Source organism: Lonchura striata, chromosome 2 (assembly GCF_050655825.1).
Source record: "Lonchura striata isolate lonStrDom1 chromosome 2, ASM5065582v1, whole genome shotgun sequence".
Lineage (NCBI taxonomy): Eukaryota > Metazoa > Chordata > Aves > Passeriformes > Estrildidae > Lonchura > Lonchura striata.
This window is the reverse complement of record NC_140704.1, coordinates 118352681-118366430: the sequence shown is the minus strand read 5'-3', so window position 1 is coordinate 118366430 and position 13750 is coordinate 118352681. Positions and strand designations below refer to the sequence as shown.

The 13750-nt window shown below is 36.2% G+C and overlaps 1 protein-coding gene across 2 annotated transcripts in view; it reads right to left on the bottom strand.

The window, feature by feature from the left end:
• The window catches only part of XKR4 (XK related 4), a 223723-nt gene that overhangs the window by 18896 nt on the left and 191077 nt on the right, over positions 1 to 13750 (bottom strand). The gene's annotated exons all lie outside the window — the stretch shown is intronic.

Below are 13750 nucleotides of genomic sequence, written 5' to 3'. Positions count from 1 at the left end.
TTAAAGCATTCAATATGAAATTATTTCTCGTAAGATCTAAAACATTGGCTTTGTGAAAATACAAAAACTGTAAAACAGTTATTGAAAAAATAGACCTTTCTATACTTATTTTAAATATGTGTTATTCTTTTCTCCTCAAGAGAATTTGATTCTTGTCAGTAGGTAAATTTAGGAAAAAAAATGCTGTTTTGAAACAAATCTGACTTTTAAACTAATATGTTGCTTCCATACACTACCAGAAAAACACCTTACACTCCCATTTCAAAAATGGTATAGTTCAGCACAATTATTCAAATGATAAATACTTACATAGCATTCTGGTAGAAATTAATTATAATTTTTCTTTACTAGAAGATTAATTTTAATTTACTTACTACTTGTATCCAGCTGCTTTGGATGGAAATGGGAATTGCAATTGAAATGCAAAATCCTTGCCTTTCAAGTCTATTTATTATTTAAATAAATTTGCAATAAATGTTGTATACAGAGGAAAAATGTATCAAGCATTTTATATTTAAAACTGGTTTACTACCAAAGCTAATTTTACATACAGCTAATGAATGAATTCATAACTCTCAGGATCCCAGACCGAGAATTTATTCATAGGCCATTTAATGATAATGATGCTTCAGCTTATTCTATTTCTAAGCAGTTCCTTAGCTTTGAACTAGTTATTGAAGTAAATCAAACTGACATGAAGAAAACAGTTCTTTTGTCTGTTCTTAAAAGCTGCTTAATAATTTCAAAAGCTTTGGTCTGGATGCATAGCCAGTATTTTTCTTCCTAATTAAACATCTTTTTTTTAGAACTTAGCAATCAAGAATATATTACTTAAATATTTTAAATTTTAAGAAGTTGTATTAATAAAAATAGTAAATTTAAGCCTAAATACATGTTGCTATTTACTTTGAAAGAAAACAAATAAAGATTATTTTAAAAGAGAAAAAACATAAGTTAACGGAGATAAAATCTATTTAAACAATTCATTTAGCATAACGCACTAAGATTTGGCTCAGTGAGTAGTACAAAGAGATTCATTGCTTTCAGGAGGCATTCTGTTTGCCTGTGTTTCTCCCTCTCTGGCAGGATGCTAATAATGTTGTGAGCTTCCATGAATTGAAAACCCCCTCACTTTAAAAATAAAAGTAATAACAAACAAACAGCAGAAATATAAAGCAAACTTAGGATTCCAGGGAGATTTTTTAATAAAACTTCATAATTTTTCTCCCCATGCAAAAGCCTACGTGAAAAACCATCGCAGTTACTTCTGGAATCTTCCTTTATGGACAAAATAAGCTATCAGCAATGAAGACAGGAAAGAGACATGGTATAAATTGGTGTTTTCATTTCTGATATGTACATTTGCTTTTTCACAGTGAGCTGACTTTCTGTATCCATTATCTCCAATGACAACCCTGGGAGCTGAAATTTTCCTGTAGGAATGTTTTAAGTATTTAAAAAAACACAGTTCATTTCCCTCATGAAATGAAAATTTGGGAAAGGTAGATGAAGAGGATAAAGAATCTTTCTATACAGACAAGCCACTCTAAACAAGAACTCAAGAATAGCATTATCAGCACAGGAAAAAATAATGTGAGCAAGAAATCCATATATTTTCTTTGCAAATCTAACTTTAACGACCTCACATACTCCCTCAGAGGTTTGAAGAGATATAATCACTTTTGCATTAGGAAGTGTAAAATCATTCAATAATGCACACAAAATACAATGTTAAACTCATAGGAATTTCCACTGTTCTAATGCTAATTAATTCATAGTCACTGTCTGGGACATAAGACGCAAGTACAATAGCTATGTAATTCTGTTATTCAAATAGTCATTAATAGGGAATCATCATCTGCTTTTACAGAACAAACTCAGGGATACTGGCTTACAGGAGAGAAAAGGAGACTAGGGAATGTACAAAAGGGAGGAATTGCCAGTTAATATATTATGTATCTGCTCTTTGCTATTGGCAATGCTATTAGGGATATAGAATTAAGATAAAGTTAAATGCTTCATGGGCTCCATTCATTTTTCTTTATTGATGAGACCAAGCACTAAAGAATTATTGAAAGTAAATTAATAATGAAAAGAATGATGTAAAAGTGATGCAAATGGCAGTTTGCTAATAAATGTCACTATATAAATAATTCACTGGGAGTGGTTAGAAATAAAGTGAATTATTGTAGCCCTAGATGGATAATTCATTAATTAGAATATATTGATGCCTTTGCTGAGTATATATTCATATAAACATCTTTAACCCTATTTCAAAGAGGAAATAAAAAAATTTCCATTACTATCAAACAAAAATTTTAGCAATGCAGGTGCAGTCAGGAAGACTTATTTCCCACTCAGAAATGAACAGAAATTGGACAAGATCTATGGGGCCACTGTTCATGAACCAGCTTTCCCACTTGCTCATCTGCAGTCTCTGCACACTTCTTGGATACTGCAGCAGCTTTCTGGTGTATTTCACTTCTTGTGTTATCAGTCTTATATTTAGTTCCTTGATCTTGGAAATTAAGACTAAATAGCCATTCCTAGTGAATATGTACACAAGCAACTATAAGCACACCCACTACAGACTCTACAAGAACTGGAAAGCAGGAATTCTCTAAAATGGCCTTAGGAAGCATGAAAGCATGCTCCTGTTCCTTTCTTTTCTAAAGCTGAACCTTTAAACATTTTCCACAGTATATGATTTGATTTCTAAAGTTCTGTCCTGAAGAGGAAAGAAATGCAGGCTTTGCACAGGAAAAACATCACAATTTACATCAGCAAAAGGATGCTTTTGTATGGTTCTAAAGTGGGCACCTGAAATACTCTAAATAGCAAAGAGTGGGAGTGTACATACCCACTTTCAGCCTTTGCAGCACAGCCCATCCACAATAGCCACAACAGCAAGAAAATAGTGCATTGTATCAGGACAACATTCTGCCAGGAATTAATTATAATCTGTTTAGAGTGAAAAATACAATTCGGCCTATTTTATTCTCTGAATGGTTTGCATATACTTAATTATATTATTTGTGTAAAGGAATGACATCTTGTTAATTACAGATGAGTTCCAGATGTTCTTAACATAGTGAGAGCATATCATACTTTCTGATAAACAAAGACCAGGATTGCTTTGATTCAATAATAACTTTAATTTCTATATATTTTTCTATATATTTCTATATTCTATATTCTATATTTCTATATATTTTTCTATATATTTTTAATTTTTAATCACAACTTTAATTTCTTTCCCTGAAATTATTAATTTCCCCATATATGATATGTGCTTGCATTTTATAGATTGTGGCATTTCTCTACAGATACTTTAAATATAATACATTACAATGAACTACAGCTCATTAAAGACAAGATAAAAAACTAACACACATGACTTTCACGAGTGAAAGTAAATGCATATGAGGGAAAAGATAATGTATAGAGAGATGAATACATTCACAAATGTAATATTGTTTCAAGGAAGAAAGCAAGCTTGAATAACTAGATGAGAATAAATTGAATTCTCCTCAATGGCATTTGTGAGAAACCCAATTTGGACTTGAAAAATTAAAGGTATATCCAGGTTCATAAATGACTTTTTTTCTAAACATATCAGTACATAAATCCTATATATCATAAGGACAGAACAGCTCAAGTCAGCTGGAAGCCCTACAAATAAATGAACTGATCTGAGAAATTGCTCCTTGACATTCAACATGATTTCAGAAATCAAACTCTTGCCAAGGCATCTGTCTGCTTCATCCTTCCTTTAAAACTTGTACTCATCTCACCATTTCCAGGAGTAAATTAATCTAAAATCAGGAATACCAAATGCAGTAGGACATCTAGGTGTGACAACAGTGCCTGGGATGTGAGACTTTGAAATATTATTTTAAGAAAGTCTATTTTTTGGTTTTCCTTCTCAGCTGGAGAAGTGACATTACATGTATCCAAGTTTCCAGGTGCTTCTCTGAACCACAGCCAAGGACCTCTAATATTCATATTTAAGTCCTTTAGGAAATAGCACATCATGACTCTATCCCTTCAACTTCAGAAAATGCCTTGCTATATTTACACATCTTTTGCCACACTGCTCTGCAAGTATAGGCACAAGCTAAAGATTCACGTGGAGGCAGCCTTGCAGGCAGCTTGAAAATAGTCTGTGGGTTTCTGCACTAATTCTTTTGTTCCCAAACACAGTGTATGACAGCAATGTATGTCATGGTGTACATACTGTGATTCCATATGTAGTTCAGGACACAGGCAGCTTTGAAAGATAAAAGCTTCAAAACCAAGATCAAGGCTTTTTGTTCAAATGAAATAAGCTTCCCGAGGTCAGAAAAGCACTTTTTTATTTTTTCTTGACTCCCACTATATCTGATTGTGTCTAGGGTGAAATGGACCCAACTGAAATGTTCCACTCCTGTGGTTTTACACTCAGCCTGTTTCCTACCCACAAACATGGGAGTGTCAGTGTCTGAGGATGAGTCTCCAGTGGTTCACATTTCCAGTTTTTGCCACAGGCTTCATTCATAGCTGGGGATTTTCAAGGCAACATAGATGGTTTAATCAGCTTGCCAACATTCAGTTTAACTTTCTTCCACTGCATACTGAGGTAGATTAGTGCAGCATAATGCATGTCTGGAACTTTTCCTTGTTGAAATGTAAATCAGAATTACACCTGATATTACTCCTCCTATGTATTACACAATATTCATAGAACATGCTAGCATATGTGTGTATATATATATATATATAACAATAATGTCTCCCATTATTCTTCTTGGCTGCTTTCAATAGACACTTCTGGTGTTACAACTTCCAGCTGCTTCTTTAATTTGCCTCTCCACAGCAACTTGTCATTTCCCTATGTATTGTATTACTTTCAACCTTACTCCTTTTACCTACTCCTAATATTTTACCAGCAGTGATTTGGACTCTGTAGAGGAACATGGTTAACTGGCAAAAGTTTGGCTTATCGTATGTATCTTTAGCACTTAGGGTCTGTGCCTGCCTAATGATTTATTTCTTGCTGCACTCAGAATCTTATCCACCTTAGCAAATCTAACTTTCAGACAGTGTTGAGAAACTTCTGCTGAGCTGGTCATAGCTTTAAATACATGGATGATGGTTATAATTTTATTTCAAGATAAAATCAATCACAGTTCCCCTTTGCCTTGCCCCTAAATCCAAACTAACTCTTTTACCCAGTTTTTGTTGTTAATGTTTCAGGAATTGCATTAGAAACTATGAATAAATCAACATAGATAGAGAGAGGCAACCTGGTATGCAGGGACCACAAGAACCATGAAAGCTGGCTGTCTCCTGTCTTTCAAAAGACCACAGTAAGTAATTGAGATCTCTCTTTCTTCACAGACACCAAAAACTCCACTACCTTCTCCTCTATCTGTAGAAGTAATTGGCTGTTTCAGACCCTTGAATGGAAGTCTCATTGTCAGAATACCCCAGCTAAGGCCGGTTACTAGCTCACATGCTGGGTGATATCTTCCCCTTCAATTACATTTTTCTAAGATTTGTTAGTTTCTTGCTCCACTAAAGACGTGTTATACTGAAAACTTTCAGTTTAGGAGTCATCATTAGACACCAATCAAGTCCGAGTCCTTCACTGGCAGTGACAATGGCCAGGTACTCATGTGTGCTGTGCTGCCAGGCTTGGCAAGACAGCATGAGATCATTTTGCCTGTTAGGAATCTAAACTTAAATTCTGTACTTTCACAGCTAGACTCCTTGTCTGTTAGGTAATTTGGTGTCTTTTATTCCAGTGAAGTATGTGTAGCACAAACATGCCCACTGACTCCAGGCTCATTTCCATGATTTCTACATTTCAGGGCTTTCAATGGCTTGAGCCTGCTGCAAGTAGGTTACAAAAATCAAGGGATTATTTGGAGGATACAGCGACTCCAAGCAGAGCAAATCCTCTGCCATTAACTCTTAAGAAACATCATGACACCCTAATGCTAAGTTAAATCTAGGGCACCATCTATGGGAGACAGCTCCACCTGCACTGCCCTGTCCAATGCCCTGCGTGCATGGACCCTTCCACAGCGCCTATGGCAGCAGCAGCAGCCCTTCTCCCTGCCACCCAGCAGGGGAAAAATAAAAAGATGGGGCTTACTAGACACGTAAGGAATCCTTTTAGAAACTAACTCTTGAGGAAATGACTTTCTGCTGGCCCACATGATTTCACCAGTACTCTTCTGTTGAGCTTTTATATGCTTTTGCTTACGCAGCTTCTGTATAAATTCTATCTTCATATATTTCACTGTGGCTGGAGGAACCAGCCTCACAGATTTTCTTTCCATGGCATCTAACAAGATCAACTGGAACTTTTTAAATAGGAAATGCTTTGGAAAAATATTAAAGTGAACCACCCCAACCCCCCACCCCCCCCTACCATGACACAGTAAAGGCCATTTAGATTATTTAAGTCTTCTATTAAAGAATACACAATTAAAATATATATATATATATTACTTAGTCTATGAGAGTGCATAAGCACAAATAGAGAGGAAAGTAGTATTAGTATTTGCTTCTTTTGCAAAGTCACTATGTCACCTGCCCCAAGGTTTGTATGCCATCCTTCTCACCTCACAGGGTAGGAACCTGCCAGATGTTAGTGGGTGACTTGGCACTGCTGCAGGTGTGGACTGAACCCACACATCAAAAAGGGGCAACAACTCTCAGAGCAGCAATAGAAAACTAGAACTGAAATGGTTACAAAATTTGGAAATAAGTCTGTTGAAGTGAAAGCATGGTGATGCTACAAACAATATTGGTTTCCTAATCGAGTTGCTATGAAACTGTTTTCTAATTATTTTCTAACTGTTTTCTAATTGAGTGTCAGGTGCCCAAGTGTTGGCAGGGGGATATATGGGGTGGCCTCCATGAGGAGAGGTCAGAGCCTGTCCCATGTGTTATTTCCAGTTATTTCCAGTCATGGTGTTGGACTGGAAATAACTAGAAATAACACATGTTATTTCCAGCAAGTTTCAGCGAGCTCCAAAGTGATCCACCCCAGAATGCAGCTGAGCCCATCAGCCAATATGTTGGTGCCTCTGGAAAACACATTTAAGAATGGACATTTAAAAAACCTCCATTTAAAAATTAAAGGCAGAGGAGGGGGGGAAGTAAGGTTGAGAGAGCACTGTAAGCACATGTAAGCACTGAGTTGAGAAAGAAGGAAGGAGATGAGGTTCTCTAGGTAACTCTGGAAGAGAATCATTATAGAGCAGGCAATTTCCCACTGCCTGTGAAGAGCCAGGATGGAGAGTATTTACAGCCTGCAGCCTCTGCATATTTATTGAAGGAAAGTATGGCCTTTGGAGACTCCACATCGGAGCAGTTTTTTCTTGAAGGAACTCTACTGTGTAGGAGAGATACCATGCTGAAGCAGGGGAAAAGTATGAGGAGAAAGAAGCAGGAGAGAGAAAATGTTACAGACTGACTGCAACTCCCCATTTCCCTTCATCCTGTTCCACATGGAAGGGGAAGGCAGAAGGGTCAGGGATGAAAGAATGAAGTTTATTCTGGTAAAAAGGGAATATAGGGGGGAAATCTTGCTTTAATTAGTTCATGTTTCTCACTATCCACATGTTTTCACTGGCAATAAAATATATTAATTATTATATTGGAGGTTGAATCTGTTTTGCCTGTGGTAGTAACTGGTGAAGTATCTGCCTGCCTTTACCCCAGCCCACAAGGTTTTTATCCTCTTTTATCACCCTGTCCTGTTGAGGAAGCAGAGCAAATGGACAGCTTGGGGGGGTGTCTGTCTGCAGTCCAAGGTCAACCTATCACATGAATCCCCTCAGGCCAATATATTTTTGCATGCACAAACTGTACATGTGGTCATGGCTTTAGGGTCCAGGTTGTATCTGTTCCCTCCAGGACCACTCAAGGAAATTATTTTTTCCTTGCACAGGGATACATTAAACATTCCTCAAAATACTGTAAACCCTCCTTCCCCTGAAGGGTGTCTTGCCACCTGCCAGTGACCTACAATGTACAGGCTGCCTCAGAAATGAATGTCTGAGGAAATGAAAGCTGCCACAATATTTCCTGAGGTTTAATGAGAGGATATGGGAGAAGAATGCACCAAATACCCAGGAGAATTGGAAGGTTACTACAAATACAATTTTTCAATGTCTGTAGAGAAAAGTACACATTCTGGAAAACGAAGTACCTATAAAATTTTTGTGTTTTAGTTTAACATAGCCACAACAAATTCACCATCTTATTTTTTTTAGTGAAACATAAAGAATTTGATACTTCACTTCATAGATGTACAGATATATTGAAAGTGAGATAGCACAATAACAATTAGTGTAAAATTCAAGCCAGAGCACTGAGTGAATCCTATAACTGTGTTCAAAGAAGTGAATAAGAATTCCAAAGTTTCAAATAAGGGACAAAACATCCTTCCAAAGGATATTTACCTTGACTTTAAATATGCACTTTTTCTTCCAGTCTGAATTTATCTACCTTCAGCCATTGATTTGGCTGAAGTTTTGTAGAGTTCAAATGACTTAAGCATAATATTTAATGGACCTTCAGAGTTTTAAAAATTAAAGGTTTCCAGGGTGTTGGTTTTTTACTCAGAAGACCTCAGTACTAAATAGCTGAAGACAATTTTCCTAAGCCTGAAATGAGCTGATGAAAGATACAGATTTTTACTATTAACCAAGACTTCTGATGTGTTTTCTGCAAGCATCATACAAGCAAAACAGCTTCAAATGATCCTACTGGCTGCAAAATGGTTGAACATATCAGAAATAGTATCTGGAAAATTCAAACTATCTCTTTTGAGTAGCCTAAACAACAAATAGCACTATCACACTGGCTGTAGAAATGTCTGCTGAGGATTTGCAAAAGGAAGGGCTAAATCAATATTTCAAATACACCTGAGGCATCCAACACAGATAAGACTAGAAGCCAAGATGCATTTTGGCATGAAAAATATTCCAAATGCCTTATACTAACTTGTATTACAAATCAATTACAAGGGACCAGGTCACTGACAAAAAAATATTGACTCTGTGCAAAAATAGCATGGGGCCCTTAAATCTTAAGTCATGATTTTAGGATTGGCTTTCAATGGTTCATAAGCTCATATTGACTTTCTGAAAGGCTATAAATTTCAGCCCTCATTAAGGAACTGATATTTCTCTCACTTGCACGTTAAAATTGTTCTGAAGTTAGTACCTTATTTGATACAATTTGTCTAAGAAATATTTTGTATATGCAGCATTTTTTTGTGTTTGCCATTTAACCTTCTCTAAGCTCAAAAGAGATGTTGAGGATAATTTCTGATATGATGCTCAGGGACAAAACACAATTAGTGTCACTCTGAAAAAGAAATCAATTTAGAATTTGTTCAATCCCACTTAGCAAAGGAAAAACTGGAGCTGTTAGTTCATGTTAGTACATGAACTGAAGAAGTTTCCTTTGGATCAAACTCTTCGCTATGTTTCTTTCACTTCAAAAAAGTTCAAGTGTATTTTCACAGTAATTCATTAAATAGACTTATTTTTCTGTTAGTGAAAAAGCAATTACTAACCTCTTCTCCTTCATCTCAAAAGAAAATCCATATTTTCACCTACTGTGGAGATAATGTAAATTGAAGCAAAGCCTAACAAACTGTTTTGAAGAATATTCAGTGTATTTTGAAGATTAATTCTGCTTCCAGCACGTACCATCCTTGGATTATTTTAGGTCTCATATTTACATCTTTGTCTTCAATATTAGTTGCAAAGTTATTCATTTGCAGTAAGGAAGATCTGCAGCTATATATCTACCTATGAGTGATATAGTTGGAATATATGCACATGACATATGCAGGTAAGTATTACACACATTCTGTATGTATGGCATATTTAGAGATACAAACTACATGCACAGAAAATGGTGCAATTTGAATATATCAAGCAAAATAATGTCTCAAAATTTCCTCTGAAAAGCTTTTCCAATATTTATCGGTGGCTTGTGCCAAAAATCTACTTCTTTTTGCAAGTTTAAATGAATCTAATTTTCATTTCTGCTGCTTGTCTAGAAGATTGAAAAAGTTCCCCTGGTTCCTGTCATTAAGCTTTTTTTTTTTTCCAAATGTATAAGTACCCCGAGAGAGTGATTGAATTACTACTTCAACCTTTCCCCAATATTCTAGGCTTATGAGTTCCTAAAAGACTTATATCCCAATGGTTGATTGATGGCCTCTGAGACCATTTTTCTCCTGTCCTTTGAATTTCCTTGAGTAGCTCCTTCCTTCAGGAAGTGTGAGTCACAGAACAGGGCACAGTGGTCTTATTGGTGGTTTTTCAAAGTGATTTGATCTTTTTACTACTGTATCTCTTTTTTTCCTTTTCATGCATGGATCAATATAAGGTTCAAAGTGTCAACTTGACACCGAGATCTTACAAAAAAGCTCTTCTCTTTCCTGCTATGCCATTTTCTGAATTACTGTTTTCTAAGAAAGACAATTTCCCATCCTATGGGTGTAGTTTGTGTGTCTGATTGTAAAAGACACTTTCCTGTATTAAACCATAATTAGTTGGTTGTGATAAGTTTTGATCAGTCAGTTAGATCGGCCTGTGATGGCAGCTGTCCCAAGCACTATCAGCTACCATCACATCTCTGTGCAAAGCCTGGAAATGCCAGTCACTGGAAACCCAGCTGGCAAATGATACATGTCATCATCCATAAGGCTATCAAACAAGATGAGAGCAAGGACAGGCATTTAGTAGGTGCTCCTGAGCATTCCCTCACTTATTCTTTCCATATCCACCTAGATGACAGATTTTAGTATACTTTAAATGAGGTCTACTCCTTCCTGCTTTAAAATCTTGCGTGATTTTAAGTCAAATGAACTTAAAAAATATTTATACATTATTCATGTTGCTGTGATCATTCTAACTTCTGAGCTTGTCAGTGAATGATAACAGGTCTGGGTAACAAGACCTGATATCCAATAAACAAAAAGGTTTGCAGAATTCTACTGTGTCACTTCTAATTCTTTGTTACCTGAGTACAGAGTTGACATTTCTATTATTTTCTGCTGAATTAAAGTTAGGATAATCTATACTAATGTTTATTTCTGTGCACACTTTTAAAATTTTTAGATTTGTTTCTTTATGCATCTGCACATCAGTGTGCTCTATGGCAATTGTTAAGAATGACCAACTGATTTCAACAGAATTTGACACAGAAACAGATGTCTCAAAGATACTAAGTCCGGTGAGGTTTAGGATGCACAGCAGCTAAAGAAGAGCCCAAAGAAATGTTCCCACTTAAAGTATAGTGGACTTAAGTAATTTCATTTTTATGCTTGAATTTCAGACATTTTTATGCCTTCAGGCCTTTTTATTGCAACAGCTAGGGACCAATTAATAACTGAATAAATATGTCCCTGGCAGCTAGCAAATTCACAAAAATGTAACTTTGAGCTAATCCCAGCAGATATTGCTTCTTAGGCATCCAAACCCAAAGTCATGAGAGAGAACTTAGAATAAAGCAGGGAGTGAACAGCACAGTGTGACAACCACGGGATCTGAGAAAAAAAATGGATATATTCTCAGGGCAGTGGTTAAGGCAGGAAATGAGATTTCATTATTTCTGCTGCTTGAAGAATGTATATTAATAGGCACTCTCCTTTTCTGGAACTCATCTACGTCTCCAATATTTTTGTTAAAATGTAATGTTTCAGTGTCAACAGACGTACACAGCAGGGCCCTCCAGGCTGGAACATGAAATAGCTCAGGCTGGACATAGAACACAAAGAGAGCCCTGCAAACAGAACTTGAAGACTTAGATCATGTTTGAAGGATTACTGGACATCCACCTCAAAGTGCAGATAAATGAGTATTAGTTTTACACCAGTGTGACTGTAAATCAGATTCTCTGCAGACACAAAGGGGGGAGTGACAGTCCACTGCATACCTAATATTTATTTGATTTATTGTTTTTTGAACTGACAGCAGAGTAGCAAGCCATTTTTATGACACTGATGATCAAGAAGTTATCAATTCACATCACCTGGACATTTTAACAAAGAGAATAACAGTAATAAAGCATTCAATCTATAACAGTTACCGAAGTAAACAATTTGAGATCAAAATCCAGTATTTTCTCAACATCAGCAGTAGTAGCAACACCTGATAAAAGACCCGAAGAAGTAGTTCTAAACATATTGGTGAATATACTAGACTAATAGAATATCATTACTCTGGTCCACCTTATTAATTTTGATTTGGAAAGGAAACAAGGTAGTGTGTATGCTATTTCCCTTCAGCTCTGGTAGTTGTTTGGATATGCAACTGTGAATGATTCTTCATTCAGCCTGCAGAAAAGTAGCTTATCTCTGCTGCTGCACTTAGATAACTTGTCCCTCTCAGTCAATTATGAACATAACTATTTAACTATTCTTTAGAAAACAAAGCTCACAGAAAGCCCTCTGAGCCTTGCCTTAAACACACTGTCAAGCAGAGTCAAAACCAACACCATGACAAACTAATATCCCATTTTGAGATTTGAAAGGTAATATGAAAATACACTTCAAAGATTTCAGCTTTCCAGTTAGAGAAAAAAAAGTGCCATGATCTAGTTGAGTAAATGATCTTCCACAGAGACATGAAGTAAATAGGTTAGGCAATTTTTTTTTTTTGTTAATAATTGTAGTTCTTACTAGAGCACATGCAAAATACCTTTTCCCAAAAACTCTGGCACTGGTGGGAAAAAATATTTCACATTAATCAGAAACCCATTCATTGTGCAAGTAGATTGTCTCTATATCTCTACAAGATTTAATGTTAGGATACCAAGATGAATTATATTTTGAGCTTCGATCATTTAATTTGAACTCTTCACACTTCTGGCCTGGTTATACTGAAATAAGTTTCAGATTTTTCTATAGCTATTTTGGGCTGTTTTGAAACAACATATTACAAGCATTGATACTAGCCAAGGAATAAATGTATCACTTTTGCAGAAACATAGCATAGTTAAATTATTAATTTTTTTTTTTCAAATTGTAACCTGATCTGGCAAACAGGAGACAGAAATTTTGTTTTGATTATGTTTAGAACAGGATACGAATACAAAGTTGTTTAGATATTTTCCTTTGTTCTTGAAAAGCAATGTCTAATGAGGGGAAAGAGTGTGATTTCATTTATCTTTCTGAGATACTAAACTCTTTTTTCTCCTCTCACAAAATAACTACCATTAATCATAGATTAAACATCTTGTCCATTTCATTTTCCTTCTACTGTTTCTGACCCCAAAATGATTCAGCATCACCTCCCTCCCAAATGCTGCCTGAGACACCTTCCTTTTCTCTTTGTCACCTCATCTGTAATATTTTCAAACTGTTTTTTTTTTCTCAATGCTCCTTATATTTCTTGCTTTCCTGCAGGTTTCCTGGCTCATATATTTGTTTTCTGTACAGGTGCTCCAGATTCTTAGCCCTCCTCCTCCCTTCCTATGTCCATCTCATCTGGTATCTCCACATCCCTGTACCCATTCCAGCACAGGGACAGGGTGCCCAGGTATCTGCATTTAGATAAAACCTCTTGATGACTGGAGGATTGAGATCAGAGATGTCTGGGTCAGGAATGTGTTGTGGTCCATCATAAAACCAGACAGCTGCCCTCTCATGCTCACTCCTCTTGGCAGCAGCAACCTGTCCTAGCAACTCACTGCTCTGGTTTCCAGCCTGTGTGTAGTCACACACAGGTAG